The sequence below is a fragment of the Scyliorhinus canicula genome, chromosome 9 (assembly GCF_902713615.1).
Source record: "Scyliorhinus canicula chromosome 9, sScyCan1.1, whole genome shotgun sequence".
In the NCBI taxonomy this organism is placed as follows: Eukaryota; Metazoa; Chordata; class Chondrichthyes; order Carcharhiniformes; family Scyliorhinidae; genus Scyliorhinus; species Scyliorhinus canicula.
Genome location: NC_052154.1, coordinates 43,071,215 through 43,087,176, shown reverse-complemented (window position 1 = coordinate 43,087,176; position 15,962 = coordinate 43,071,215). Strand labels below are relative to the sequence as shown.

At 45.5% G+C, this 15,962-nt stretch overlaps 1 protein-coding gene across 11 annotated transcripts in view; it reads left to right on the top strand.

Annotated features, from left to right (window-relative positions):
* The first annotated feature begins 74 nt into the window (after nucleotides 1-74).
* znf536 (zinc finger protein 536) overlaps nucleotides 75-15,962 on the top strand; it is a 666,926-nt gene continuing 651,038 nt past the window's right edge. For 4 of the 11 annotated variants that reach the window (XM_038806605.1, XM_038806604.1, XM_038806608.1 and 1 more), the window contains exon 1: nucleotides 76-671. The gene's annotated coding sequence lies outside the window, so the exon portion shown is untranslated. Of the gene's footprint in view, nucleotides 672-862; nucleotides 1,380-3,469; nucleotides 3,609-15,962 lie in introns of those variants that run through there. The other 7 variants (XM_038806596.1, XM_038806603.1, XM_038806606.1 and 4 more) reach the window with 4 other exon arrangements.

Sequence of the window (15,962 nt, the reverse complement as noted above, 5' to 3'; positions counted from 1 at the left end):
TTTTTTTTCGTCAACTAAGGGACACAAGAATCCATAATTGCATTATTCAGTCTTTTGCTATTACACTCACAGAGCTATAGAAACAGAACCCGTCCAGACTGCGGGAAATCTGCCGTTTGTATCACTTCTTCCCCATGGTTCGCCTCGTAAGGTACCGACAGAAAGTAAAACCGGCAATTAACTGAGCTTTAAGTTTATCCCAGAAGTTTACTGGCAGAACAATCGAGATGGACCTTTGCAAATGAGCCAGGATTGTTACCGCACGCAGCCCACCATGACGTTTCTTTCCCCCCTCGAAGTTTAATTACTGTATGCTAATTTACCTTGTAGCTACGTGATTAATTAAGAAAATTATATTTTGATGTTCACTTGAAAGACTTGTACATTTTTGAAACGTTGCTCCGCTATACGCTCCGTGTATAATGTGAGTTTCCAGTGTGCTAAAGCTCTTGCCGAAGACACTTATGTTTGTTCGCAACCGATTGGGAAAAGAACTGGCTTATTTACATTAAATACGCGACAAGGTTACAGTAGAGATCAACGTCATTTTATCGCTGATTACTTCTCCTAAGCGCCGGGGCTGTGACTGATGCATGTGACCCACTGCCCATGAGGATTTAACCTCAGAATCTTGACGAGAAAATACTTTCGTAGTGTTTTTTTTTAAAAAGGTAAGACACTAGTTTGTGTTAAAAAAAAAGAGGGGGGTCGATTTCTATCCAGCGAAAACGGTACAGCTGCCGCTGGCATAGAGGGAGTCAAAAGCAAGATGTGTTATGTCTGAATAACAAGTCTGACAATCAGAGTGGGTATAGGCAGAATGATAGGACCTAGATTTAAATAAGTGTGTTTACAGGAGCTCAAGGTCAACAGCAGCCTTGTTCTGTGTTAATATTTCCAGTCGCCACGTCGGGAAAACATGGTAGACTATAGAACATTCTTTGTATGTTATTATATCAAGGGCTGAGCTTTGGCTCATCAAAGCTAAATGCCGCAAGACCTATCTAGTTGCTGTGAATTATGCCAAGACGACAATGGAGTGCTTTTTAATGGTACAATGCATTTCACCTACCAGATAGGGGGAGTCAAAGCTAAAAGATGGGAATGCCTTGTGATGTTATGTGATCAGTATCAATGAGCGCGTTTCTCCCGAAAGGGGCACATTAAATAAAATCCTCTTTCTCGGGATGTGCGGGATAGAGTTCTCAGAGCAATCTTTAAAGGACAAACGTGACACGCCGAGCCACTATTTCCCCCTCAGTGCAAGGAAATGATCAAGTCAATCATGTGGACATGCTTCATTATTCATTGAACACAATCTTTTACAACGCTTCATTTACGTGCAGGAGTTTCTTCAACGCTTTGCTTTTAAAATTAAGGTAAGGAAGAAGGATGCGCCGGACGTTACTGAGATTTGGGGGACCCTGGGCGCGATTTGCGGAGATTTAAAGTCAGTTTGTACTATTTTTTTTTGTTTCTTTGTATGCAGCGCAACGGGGCCTACTTTTCCACCGTGATTAAAAAATACAGTATAATTAAATATCCATGCCAGTGACGTTTGCATGCAGGGCTGTCAGGGGAAAAAGCAGAAAATAATAAAAGCAGCCGAGAAGCCATTGAATGGCGCTGTAGAACTTGCGTATGGAAATGATCCCGTTTTAATTTCAAACAACAAAAAAAAATGTTGCTGCCTTAATAGCACAGTGGGAATGAATTAATCCAGTTCGGAAACGTACAGCCGATTTAAATAGTGAACATTCCAGAGTTATTCACAATGCAAATGGCACTTAGCCAAACTTTTGGCCAATTTTTTTTATCCACTTAACTTTGTTGAACCGCTCGCAATGAAATCCCTTCCGCCCCCCCCCCCCCCCCCTCCCCGCCGCCGCCCGCTTCCCGCTGCTTTGGCACACAGCGGTCCCGCAGCTCCAGCACCTGACTTTACACTCTGCCCCAAATCAGATCAAGGTTGCCCCAAGTGTGGGCCATGTGTCAAAACTTGAGACAGGCGAACTGCCTGCGCGACCTGCCATTTTGTGCTCGCATCCCACCCTCGCTTGTGACTCGAAAGCCGCGCACCAGCCTCCGGAGCGACCTTCTGGCACTTGGGGGGGGGGGGGGGAGGGATGTTTGAAACGTCCCTAATGGGATCGGAAGCATTTCACAAGAGAAGCACCAAATGCTTTATTGCGTTTGTGTGTGTCTGGGGGGGGGGGGGGGGGGGTCATGCGAGGAAACACCTGTTCAGACTTAGAGCAATCTTTATACCCTGTGTGTATGTGTTTGCGTGTGTGTATGTGTGCATGTGTGTGTGTGTATATGTCTGTGTATGTGTGAGTATGTGTGTATCTGCGTGTGTATGCATGTGTGTGTGTATATATGTATGTGTGCATGTATGTGTGTGTGTGTGTATGTTTATATGCGTGGGTGTGAATGTGTACGAGTGTGATTGTGTATATGTGTGTGTATGTGTATATGCGTGTGTATATGTGTATGTGTGTATATGAGTGAGTGTATGTATGTGTATATGTGTGTGTATATATGTGTGTGTGTATGCGTGTGTGTGTGTGTATATGTGTGTGAATGTGTGTGTGTGTGTGTGTGGGGGGGGGGGGGGGGGGGGGTGAAATATATCATCTCTCTTGTGATATATGCTAATCCCTTGGTCAACACAATCCCGCTAGTGTTACACACCATTTTAAAAGTCAAATGAGTGAGCTTTGCAATGAACAGAGTGTCCTGGTACAAAAGTACATTTCATGGCAATTACTTCTGGGAAAGATTTAAGCATGGGGCCGAATGGGGAGAAGGTGATGGGCCAGGTTTCCGTGTTCCCGTCTGTTCCAGCCGGGAGCCCCAACGCGAGCAACACAAACACTGGATCAATAACGGGAATAAATGCAGCAATTCCACACATCAGTGTGTTCATTAAGGAGTGCCAAGCTGCGCTCTGCACTCACGCTGCCAATCTCTCTCTCTGATATATCTGTCTTTAAACAAGTGCGACCCCCCACCCCCCCAGTAGTTTGCAAGGCTGCGAGTTGGAAGTGGGTGCCAAGATGTAGCGGCACTCGCCGTATTGTTGAACTGTTCTCGGTGAGGCTTTGAGTGTTGTGTGTGGGATAGTGGCTGGATAGTGGCGGGTGTATACGTGATTTGTCAGCTCGGTGGTTGCTACTTCTGTACAAATGCGCATGATAGAGTGCACGGAATTTCAACAGCGATCGCGCCCTGTGACTCCCCCCCCCCCGGGCCCTTGGCAAAGTCCCAGTCGCCACCCTTTCAATACACACACACAAACTGGTCGCAGGCAGAGAGGGAAAGGACTTCAATTTCCCCGGGCTGATCGCCGCCGAGGGGTCGCCTGCAAACGCTTTTAATTAATTTCAAGAGACATGGCTTGAAACGTAACGCTGACGTTGGATTGTAAATCCCCCCAGCCCCCCCCCCCCCCCCCCCCCACCCCACACACAGTGCAGTATTGTGTTGAAGAATAATGTACATCATCGTTTTAACATTCACCTCTTTAGCCTCTTGCATTACATCTTACCAAACTTGGCGTGTCCAAAGGCGAAGTCATACGGAGGGGGCCGTGCATGATTGTTAAGGTAAAAGCATCTTATGTACTAAACTTTCACCCCCCCCCCCCTCCCCATGAAGAATCTAAGCATTGAAACCTCATCGGCATGTGTTCCTAAAGCCGCCAAGTGTTTGAGCAGAGCCTCCTACATTTTCTGCGAGGCTGGTGGTGTTGATGGGTTATTGAAGTCCAATCGCGGGATTTTCCACCCCCCCCCCCCCCCCCCCCTCCTCTCTCTCTGTAGCCTGAGGGATTTTAGGTTTTCTGTCGACTTTCATAACTTCCCGCCTGCGTACAGGTGAGGCAGTGTGCTGGAATCCGAGAAAGAGAGAGAGAATCCTTAAAGAGAGGCGCTGTGTGAGGGGTGGGGGGGGGGGGGGGGGGGGGAGCTGGTGCCCCCGCCAGACAGACAGACAGCTCACACTTTGCCAGTGGAGCTCAGTGTTTACAGCCAGTGTCACAATAGACTTCAGACTGCAGCCTATTTCTTTCAACGCTTCCGTTTAACGCTTCACGCCTTTAATTATACCAATATCTTATAAATATATATTCAATATCTCCCTTTAGCCACCACACCACTTTCTCTTGTTTGTAACGTGCCCATAATAAATAGGAGCATCGAGTTTTTATCTCGCGAGCTGAATGTTACTTTATGTAGCCAAAGAGACGATCACGCCGAAGAGTTTCAGACTCTTTCCTCCCCGGGGGTGGTGGGTAAGGTGGATTTGACGGCCTCGGCATCTTTTCTTGTTGTTGTTGCCCTCTTGTAAAAAGTTCGCCAGCGCCTGGCGGCTGGCTGCTCCGGACTGGGGGAGTGAAGTGCACATTCATGTCCAACACATCAGCCGGCCGGTTAAGACCTCTTCAATTGACAAGCGCTAATGCTCGGCTGGTTCACACATGATGTCATGGTGATCCTGGGAGTGCAAATGTCTCCTGATTCCACCATTAAACGCCTGGCTGATTTGCCTGATAATGATAGCATTGCACCGCCAGGCAGACTCAAAACCCCGTGAATTAGCATCTCCTGACCAGAGAGGGGAGCCTGATCGCTGGCAACAACCGCTCGCCCTGTCTCTCTGGCTCTTGCTCGATTTTAATCCTGGAAATGCTGTGCTGGCGGTGGTGGTGTGTGTGTGTGGGGTGGGGGGTGGTTAAGACCCACTCAAGGAGGGATGTACCGGTCAAGAAGGTTCCTTTGGAGATGGTGGCCCATCTCCTGCTGAAAGCAATGTAGATTTATTCCCTTTATGACCTTGGGGATCATCCTTTAACCCAGGCAAACTCATTAAAGCCGATAAGAAAGTTGTGGTGTAAAGTAACGGTGCTTTTGTCTCACGCCCCCCCCCCCCCCCCACCCCTCCCCAATATTGGCCATCTCATGCCGTGTTCTTGATCCATATCGTATAATATTAAATAAATCACTGTGGACAAGAGTTTGTTGGGAGCGTTGATTAAAACAAAAATGATTTCGTACATTATCACAATTCATAACTGGGTGCCCGTGTGCTTTTCCACTGCACTTAATGGCAATTTAAACATCAAATACTGCTTGGCGCGGTATGTTATACTCGACATGCTTCTGTTAACATGGTGCAAAAGATTATGTTAATTGCTCTATCGAGTGACTGGCTTGAAATTCATTTTCTGTCAGAATAACTCGTTAGCAAACCACCCCTTTCACGATTAACTGATACTTTGAATGCAACTAATACTTGATTGCACCTTTCCAACAAGCCACGACTTCATGCAAGGGGCCACTTGCGGTATTGTGAGTAAACTAACCAGCCAGTAAATATGACAAACTTTGTGAGAGGCTCATCTGAAGCCCAACTGGGGCTTCAGAGCAAAATGTAAACAGGTCGCCTGGGCCAATGGGAGAATTAACTGTGAGTTTCCTCAATTCTTAGACATTCCAGGGATGGAATTGCTGCATGGAGTTTTTGCTTTGTGTGTGTATGCAGGGCTGGAAGCGAAAGATGAGATACAGCATCTCATTATCAAGTGCTATTTATTGATGATGGTTATGGACAAGTCACATTGAATAGAATTCAATAACTTCAAAGTTATTGACATCCATCCTTGGAACATTTTGACAGTATGTCATCTTTGCGGCCACTCCCTATTAAACAGTATCTGAAATGATTATGGGTGAAAGTGCACAATCCTTGTTTCAGTCCTCGCCTTTTCTTCCCCGTATCATTGATTAGAGAAAAAAAAATCACTTTGTTACACCTTCTCTTCAAAATAAACCACTGCAGCGTATCCCGTTCATCCTGTTACAGTTTCAAGTACTTTTGCACAATGTCCGGTTTGACAACCTGATGAATTGCTCACCGTAGCTCCAGGCTGTGTGTGCAATCGGTTCTTGCCGATTTACGTTGACCCAGGGAATCACACCATCACACTTAACATATTCCACCACTGGATTAAACAGCTTTATATGCCACGTCACCTCATTTTGGATTGGTGAAATACTAACTGCAAACCAGAACCTCAAAACAGCTAGTAAGGCGAATTTTTAATACATCCTCACATTAAAGAAGAAAATATACTTGACGCACAATCGTCAGCCGATCAAGTGTTACCATCACCCTTTCCTATTCCAGCTAATATAACAGGCTGCAGGGATGAAAGAGACACGAGCCCTAAGTACTGAAATGACACAGGTGAAGAGTTCATGTCACTTTCAGAATCATATGAACAGTTGAGTTGTACCCTTTTGGGAGGGAGGTTTGCACGAAACATGCAAATTTGAGTCTTACCTGCCCAACTCAGAACTTCAGCATTAAAGAGCAGGCAAAACTCTGGCGTGGCCATCGGTTTCTTTTTGAAGTACAATAGGAGGCAATCATTTGCACTCAGATCTATCACGCCGTGATGTTAAACGATTTGGAGGATTTTCCTAGTGCCTTCCACGTGTTGCAGCAGCTATTTTCTAACCACTGACACTGACAAAATGACATTTGTGCGATTTTAACAATACCCTGTTTCACGTAACCAGTGTATTCAGCAAAGTGAATTGATGGTTAAAACGTGCACACGTTGAAGCTGACCACTCGCCATCTAAATATGTAAAATGGTGGATCAAAGTCTCCTGATTAACAATTTCTCAGATGCAATGTCCTCAAGATCTGAGTAGAAAGTATACATTTCACCATTTGTGACAGCCGAACAATTATTATTCGAGATATTGATTGATTTACTCTGCAATAACAACGCGGCACTTACTGCATCTGCACATAACTTACTGGCCTATTGTGACCACTTGGCCTTCTCGCTTCTATTCACATTCAGGCTTTTCCCAGATGGTGAATTGACTGTTGGTTTGGCTATCAAGTACAGTATCGACAGGAGAGCGAACACACAGTAGTGATTTCAACTCGGAATGCACATCAATTTACTGACAGCCATTGCAATTGCAAAGGTTGTGAACATTCCGATGGTCATCTATTCCTTCTTTCACACACAGTTCAGCAATTTGTAACAAGAATTTAATTCCTAACTATTATGTCCTTTGGAAAATTGCCTAACAACTCAATCTGTTACCTTATATGGATTTTCATAATAATACTCCATGTTGTGTTCCTTCAATGTGAAGATGAACTTCACAATGAATTAAGCATGTTGCCTTATCTCAACATTTTGCCAGAAAAGCAATCTTTTGAGTGTTTCCCAGACTATTTCATGCTTTACATTATACAATCTAGATCTTCAACATTACCACCATGTGATTATTTTTTGCTGTGAGCATTACTGTATGTGTGGCATAACTGGAAATAACTTATGAGGCCAAGGCAATTGCACAAATTCCATCAATTCTGTGGTTGGCAACAATGAGTGCCAGCAGTAATTGTAGCAACTCAGATAATAATTGCCGCTGAGCATTCTGTGGTGATAGTTGTACAAACAAAGCAGGCTTTCTCTACGATAAAAAGAACAACAACTTATATTTATATAGTGCCTTTAAGGTAAGAAAATATCCCAAGGAACTTCACAGGAACTTGAAAAAGCAAAACTAGACACCAAGCCACATAAGGTGATATTGGGGAAAGTGGGTGTAAGTTTGATACATGTACATTCTGTAATAATTCAATATCTTCATGCTGACTGTTACCATAGACTATCACGCCACTGCTTGATAGTATTCTGATTGGAGGCTGAGCATGGGATGACACAATGGATTATATAATGATCACTGGCCTCTTCATAGATATAATTTACAGTGCAGAAAGAGGCTATTCAGCCCATCAAGTCTGCACCGGCCCTTGGCAAGAGCATCCTATTTAAGCCCATGCCTCCACCCTATCCCCATAGCCCAATAACCCCCACCTAACCTTTGGGAAACTAAGAGACAATTTAGCATGGCAAATCCACCTAACCTGCTTATCTTTGGACTGTGGGAGGAAACCGGAGCACCCGGAAGAAACCCACACAGCCAAGGGGAGAAAGTGCAAACCCCACACAGACAGTTACCTGAGGCTGGAATTAAACCCGGGTTCCTGGAGCTGTGAGGCAGCAGTGCTAACAACTGTGCCACCGTGCCATTTTTGGACTTGGTTTGGAACCCAACTTTAGGTGATTACATAAAAGTCTTTCCTGTCTTGTCAGATACCTATGTAAAATGGGTTTGAGAAACCGCCATCCATTTCCAAGTGGACACTGGGCCACAGCACCAAACTGTCCATGGCTTGGGTCAGGTAGAGTGCTGGTCAAGTATGAGGTCCTGCTCCTCTGACAATAATGATATACATTATTAAACAAAATAAATTTGGACATTCCGACCTGGGGGTATTTGAAACTTCAAATAGAAGTTGCTCTGACAAAAGTCACAAAGAAAGAGCTCATAAAAATATGATTGTAACAGAGTAAAATACCATTGCTAAAAGTAATTTTACATTTTTAAGAAGATACATGAAATTAAAACCCAAACACTAGTTAAAAAAGAGACTCTGGGAAGTTGGCAAATGTTATATTTATTCGATTAAAGATAGAGATCTATAAAACACAGGGCTTTACCAATTGTGATGGATGAGATCACCCCCAGTTCAGCAATAAATGCAACATTCAACAACTTCCTGTACAGAATGAAATGAAATGAAAATCGCTTATTGTCACGAGTAGACTTCAATGAAGTTACTGTGAAAAGCCCCTAGTTGCCACATTCCGGCGCCTGTCCGGGGAGGTTGGTACGGGAATTGAACCGTGCTGCTGGCCTGCTTGGTCTGCTTTAAAAGCCAGCGATTTAGCCCAGTGTGCTAAACAGTGGATACGTTATGCATTCACTTTCTGTATGTAAGTTTAACCTTTTATTGTTCCGTCTACATTTAAAATCTGCAATTGCTTTGTGCATAATGATTGCCCTTGGCTTTAATATTAACACTGATACTGATATATTATCATTGAAACATTTAGCTGGAAGTCCAGACCTGATTGTCAATTGAACCTTTTTCTTATATGGAATGTACTTTATAGGTACTTGGGTAGATTTTGGAAGTTGGGAGGGAGGAAACATTACTGCACCGAATTTTCCAACTCTACGAGCTAGCCTTTTAAGGAATCTGATAGTGGCCAATGTTAGGAGAAAACATGCAAAAGTTCTCAATCTTAACTGCCAACTCTTTCACCTGAAACAGCAGAGCATGGAGGGTTGGAAGGGGACCAGGAGATAAAATACTGGGTGACAGTAAAAAAGAGATAAAGTGAGTCCTAATTTTAATTTTCTTTAGGGACCAAACCTCTTCCTTGATCCATGGTTATTCAGCTTCTCAAATAATTTCATTTGATTACTATCCCTTTTATTACTCAATCTATTCATTCAAGTACAACATATTTAATTCTGTCCTTTATTACCCTTCTTCTTGAACTCAACCTTCCATTATTTGTGAGAATTTTTTCCTCAGCCAGTCTGCTGTCTTCTACTTGATGTCCATTTGATGTGGACAGGTAAAATGTTTCCTACCCGCTTTGAACAGGAGCAGGGTGCTTATACGTAGGCCACTGTGTCGGGTAGGTTTTGGATTCATTACTAATCCTTTGTAAGACCAAATAGACTGGATAAAGAAGCAGCTGTGACTTCTGTGTGAGATCTATTTGGTACAGTAGAAATGGAGTAAAACCTGAACTTTAATTCTTTCAAATATTGAAATAAAGGAAAATAATGTCTCCATTGCAGAATGAGCCTCTTCCTACAAGATTTTTTACCCATACTGACTTGCACTGGTGAAGCCATACTTTTATCAGATAACTTGATCAAGAACATATACAAGTCATTGTGGCTTTTGCTGCATTTGATAAAGCCACCAGGTGTTCTCAGAGGTTAGCAATGACAAATTGACTTTGTTACTGCTGACTGATGCTTTCCAGCAGAAGGTGGTGACACAAATAAAGTGCAAAGCCAAGACAAGATCAGTTGGAATCTCATAGTTATTCCCATGCTATTCAGAATATGTTAAACTATTCTGTGGGGAATTTTCATCTCTAGCATGAATAAGCATGGACAAGTTCAACAATAAGTTGCATTTGTATAACATCATTAACATAGGAAATGGTCCGAGGGTACTTCAGAGGAGTGTAGTCAGACAGGAACTAATACCAAGCCAAAGATGGAGGTATTGAGATGGGTGGCTAAAAGCCCACCTAAAAAGGTTGGTTTTAAAGAAGGTCTTAAAGGAAGAGAGAGAGATTATTCGTGAGACCATCTGGAATATCATGTACAGTATTAATTTCCTTATTTAACAACAGATGTAAATGGATCAGAAGCATCTCAGGAAAGGTTTACTAGACTAATACCAGGAATGGGTGGAGAAAAGGTTGGAGAGGTGAAATTTGTATCCACTAAAGTTTAGAAGTGTAAGAGGCAACTTGATCCTGAGGACCTTTAAGATCCTGAGGAGTCTTAGCAGGATGGATGTAAAGAGAATGTTTCTTCTTTTTGGAGAATCTAGAATTAAGGGTCACTGCTTAAAAATAATGGGTCGCTAACTTAAGATAGAGATGAGGAGAAATGTTTTCTCTCCGAGGATTTTGAGACCCGAGAACTCTCTTCCGCAAAAGCAGAGTCTTTGAACATTTTAGAGGCAAAATTAGATAGATTCTTGATTAACAAGGGGGTGAAAAGTTATCGGGGTAGGCAGGAATGCTAGGGTCGAGGTTACAATCAGATCAACCATGACCTTATTAAATGGTGGAGCAGGCTTGAGGGGCTGAGTGGCCTACTCCTGCTCCTGATTCATATGTCCGTATGATGCACCAGAGAGGTTTAGGGAGGGAATTTTAGAGCTTAGGACTCACACAGCCAATGGAACGACAACTGTGGTAGAGTGAATGCAGTGACTGAAACATAAGGGATCAGACTTGGAGAATTACAGAGATATTGGTAGGCTGGAGATCAGAGGAAAGGTTATAGAGAAGGACACAGTCTCGGAGGGATTTGAATATGACTGGGTAGGGTGCTCTTTCAAAGAGCCGGTGCAGACTCGATGGGCCAAATGGCCTCCTTCTGCACTGTAAATTCTATGATTCTATGAGCATTTTAAAATCAGAACATTTGTAACTCAGAAGCTAACATAGGTCTGCGAACACAGGGGTAAGTGACAACCGGAACTTGGTGTGCCTCAGCATTTATGCAGCAGAGCTTTGGATAAAATCCAGTTTCGAAGGTGGAAAATAGAAGGCCAACCCAGAGAACATTGGAGTGGTTGAGTTTCAGGGTAACAAAGCATGGATTTAGGATCTTGCAGACAGGGCTGGAGAAGGCAATGGTCTGAATGATAGCGGTTTTGTGTTGGTAGGGATAAGAGGTGGGAAGCACACATCAGAGTCAAATAGAATATTGCAGTTGTGAGCTCTCTATTTCAGCCGAGGATAGTGTCCAGTAAAGGGGGTGGAATTGAGATTAAATGCTCTTAACGATGAAGGAAAATAGCTTCTCAATGATAATGGTGGCTCAGGTACTTACAGAAGCTTCCCTCTTAGCGCTGCTCCCCTCATGCATCTAACGCTGAGGTCTCCCTTAAAAATCGAATAAGGCTGAGCTACACACTGCATTAAAATTAATCTCGCTCCATGTCAGGGTGCTGTAAGTTTGTGCTTAATAAAAGGAATGATGGGTGATTATATTCAATAATGCAAAGTTGTGCAGCTCTTGGATCATTTTGTAACAACATATATTTCGTATTACGCAGGCATCAATGTCAAAGATTTTGTGCTGTGCTGAGGTTAAATTAACAAAAAATGTTTCTGGCTACTACACCTGAAGTTGAGGTTCCATTCTGTGCTCCTCAGACTGTTCCATCAGCCTTTCCCCCTCTGATCTGTGGCCCTCAGACTGTTCCATCAGCCTCTCCCCCTCTGATCCGTGTCCCTCAGACTGTTCCATCAGCCTCTCCCCCTCTGATCCATGTCCCTCAGACTGTCCCATCAGCCCCTCCCCCTCTGATCCGTGTCCCTCAGACTGTTCCATCAGCCCCTCCCCCTCTGATCCATGTCCCTCAGACTGTTCCATCAGCCCTTCCCCCTCTGATCTGTGTCCCTCAGACTGTTCCATCAGCCCCTCCCCCTCTGATCCGTGTCCCTCAGACTGTTCCATCAGCCCCTCCCCCTCTGATCCATGTCCCTCAGACTGTTCCATCAGCCCCTCCCCCTCTGATCCGTGTCCCTCAGACTGTTCCATCAGACCCTCCCCCTCTGATCCGTGTCCCTCAGACTGTTCCATCAGCCCCTCCCCCTCTGATCCATGTCCCTCAGACTGTCCCATCAGCCCCTCCCCCTCTGATCCGTGTCCCTCAGACTGTTCCATCAGACCCTCCCCCTCTGATCCGTGTCCCTCACTGTTCCATCAGCCTTTCCCCCTCTGATCTGTGTCCCTCAGACTGTTCCATCAGCCCTTCCCCCTCTGATCTGTGTCCCTCAGACTGTTCCATCAGCCCCTCCCCCTCTGATCTGTGTCCCTCAGACTGTTCCATCAGCCCCTCCCCCTCTGATCTGTGTCCCTCAGACTGTTCCATCAGCCCCTCCCCCTCTGATCCATGTCCCTCAGACTGTTCCATCAGCCCCTCCCCCTCTGATCTGTGTCCCTCAGACTGTTCCATCAGCCTGTAGTAATCCACAGGAGGCAGGAGTTCCGTCACCACACCAATATTTATTTACAATAACGATATTACAGGAGCAGCTACAAACTGTGCTGCCAGCAGTCCAGTCAACTTAAGACTGCTCACAAAGCCTACACAGGTGATTATATGGGCCCCCTCAATGAGCTATCATTGAGGGAGCTCATACTCCAATTGGCCAACCAATAAAGCCAATTGGAGTTCATTACACCCCTCCCCCCCCAAGATCCGAGGAATTCCTGCCAGCTGGCATTCCTCTGAGCTTCTTCCTGCTCCTCATGTCTAAGTCTGTCACCTCTGTGTCGTCCGCCGGGTCGTTCTCCGAAGTGGGCGGGGTGTACGTTATAGGTGCCCGTCTTTTCCTTGACGACCTCCTTGGAAGTTGTTCTTCCTCCTCCTCAGGGAGAGGTGTCGCGGCGGCCTCGTTGAGTGTGTCCATCTCCGACTCTGATGACTGGATGACGGGGTCTGGAGAAATTGCTCGGGGCTGGGGTGTGCGTATCCTTTCCGTCTAGGCTATCCCACGTTGGTCCATTCCCATAATTCTTGACCCAAATCGGTGCCCCCACCTGGAAATGTCTCTGCTGCCGACTGTTATCATGCCCCCTGCATTGGGCCTCCTGTTGTTTCTCCACTTTCTCCGTTAAATTTGGGAAAAGGAGACTCAGCCTCGTTCGCAGCCGCCTTCCCATTAAGAGTTCAGCTGGCGGTATGCCCATTGTGGAATGCGGTGTGGTCCTGTAATCAAACAGCCAGCGGGAGAGCTTTGTGTCTATTGACGCTGCCAGCTGCTTCTTGAGTCCCGCTTTAAGTGTCTGGACCGCTCTCTCTGCCAGGCCGTTGGTCGCTGGATGGTAAGGTGCCATTTTGATGTGACGGACTCCGTTTTCCTTGAGGAATTTTCCAAATTCCCAACTTGTGAATGCCGTTCCGTTGTCCGACACCAATACCTCCGGAGGTCCATGTGTTGCAAACGAGGCCCTGAGCTTTTCAATTGTCGATGCTGTGCTTGCCGAGATTACCCGGTGGACATCCAACCATTTGGAGTGGGCGTCCACTATCACCAAGAACATTGAGCCCATGAAAGGGCCGGCGTGGTCAATATGCAGGCGGGTCGACGGTCTGCCTGGCCATTCCCATGGGTGCAATGGCACCGCTGGTGGCACTCTTTGCCCCTGTTGGCACTCCTGGCACTGACGTACCAAGGCTGCTATGTCTGTGTCCAAACCTGGCCACCAAACGTGGCTTCGAGCTAGCATCTTCATTTTAGACACCCCTGGGTGTCCGTGATGTAACTCAGTTAAGATTGCCTGACGGCCCTGAGCTGGGACGATTACCCGGGCTCCCCATAATAGGATACCGTCTTCTACGGTCATTTGGTCCCTTCTGCTCCAGTATGGGTGCATCTGGGGCTCCACTGGTCTTTCCAGTTCCCCTGTTAGCAGTAAATGCTTCATCTTGGCTAAAACTGGGTCTTTTTGCGTCCACAACCGAATATGTTGTGCGTCTACTGGTAGGGTGTCCAAAAAATTTAGAGTCATTACTGTCTCCTCTACTTTTGGTATTTGCGGCGGAGTGTCCGGGAGGGGAAGTCTGCTCAAAGCATCTGCATGTGCTACTCGCGTTCCCGGTCTGTGCTCCAGAACGTATCTATATGCCGCCAGTAGCAACGCCCAGTGTTGGTTTCTACCTGATGCAATTGGGGGTATTGACCTGTCTTCTTTTAATAACCCTAATAACGGCTTATGGTCTGTCACTATGGTGAAGTTCCGCCCGTACAGATACTGGTGAAATTGTTTACTGCGAATATCACCGCCAGTCCTTCCTTCTCGATTTGGGCGTACTTCCTCTCAGCCATCGCCAAGGTCCTCGAAGCATAGGCTATTGGCCGTTCTTCCCCATTCCTTCCTCTATGGGCTAAGACGGCTCCTACCCCGTAGGGGGATGCATCACAAGTGACCACCAACTCCTTCCTTGGGTCATAATGCTCTAGGACATTTTCGGATTACAGCTTAATGTCCCTAAATGCTCGGTTTTGACGGGTGGACCATTTCCATTCTTGCCCCTTTTTTAGTAGCTGGTGGAGGGGTTCTAGGATGGATGCCCTATTTTCAATAAATTTTCCATAATAGGTTACCAACCCTAGAAATGATCGTAACTCCTGGACCGCGGTGAGAGCTGGGGCTTCTTTTATTGCCCTTACTCTGTCTTCTAATGGATGTAAGCCTGACTCGTCTACTTTATATCCCAGGTACGACACTTGTGGGGCCAGAAAAACACATTTTTCCCTTTTTAGCCGTACACCTGCCTTTGCGAAACGTGTGAACACTTCCTCCAGGTTCTTTAAGTGTTCCCTGTTTGTCCTACCCGTGATTAAGACATCGTCCAAATAAATCGCCACCTGCGGTAGTCCCTGCAGAATATTTTCCATCGTACGCTGGAATATAGCAACGCTGATGACACTCCAAAAGGTAGCCTAGTATAACGAAAAAGGCCCTTCAGGGTGTTGATCGTAGCGAACTTCTGGGAGCTCTTGTCCAGTTTTAACTGCAGGTAGGCGTGGCTCATGTCTAGTTTCGTGAACAAAAGCCCACCTGCCAATTTGGCATATAGGTCGTCTATTTTTGGGATTGGGTATTTGTCCAGCAGTGCGTATTTGTTTACTGTCTGTTTGAAATCTCCACAGAGACGTATCGAGCCATCTGGCTTCAAAATTGGTACCACCGGCGCTGCCCATTGTGAAAACTGTACTGGTCTGATAATGCCGTCGCGCCGTAACCTTTCTATTTCGTCATCTACTTACTTCCTTAATGCAAAAGGTACCGGCCTGGCCTTACAAAATTTCGGAAGGGCTTCTGGGTCCACGTGCAAAGTTGCTTTGGCACGTATGATTTCTCCCAAACCTTCCTGGAAGATCTCCGGGTATTTTTGGAGTACTCCACTCAACTGCCCCCTTCCACTCTGGAAAATTTTCATCCAATCTAATTTTAGGTCTTTCAGCCAGTTCCGTCCAATTAAGCTCGGTCTGGAGCCCTCTACTATCGTCAATGGTAATCTGAGCAATTGTTTCTCATATTCCACAGGTACATGAGTCGTGCCTAGAACTTCCAGGGGTTCCCCCGTGTAGGTTTTAAGTTTCGTCAATGTTTTTGTTAGGGTTAGTAGCTGGAGTCAATCTTTGATTTTTCTAAATGCTGCCACTCCCATTACTGATACGACCGCACCCGTGTCTATTTCCATTATTGTCGGCCTCTCGTTCACCGGTGGGGTAA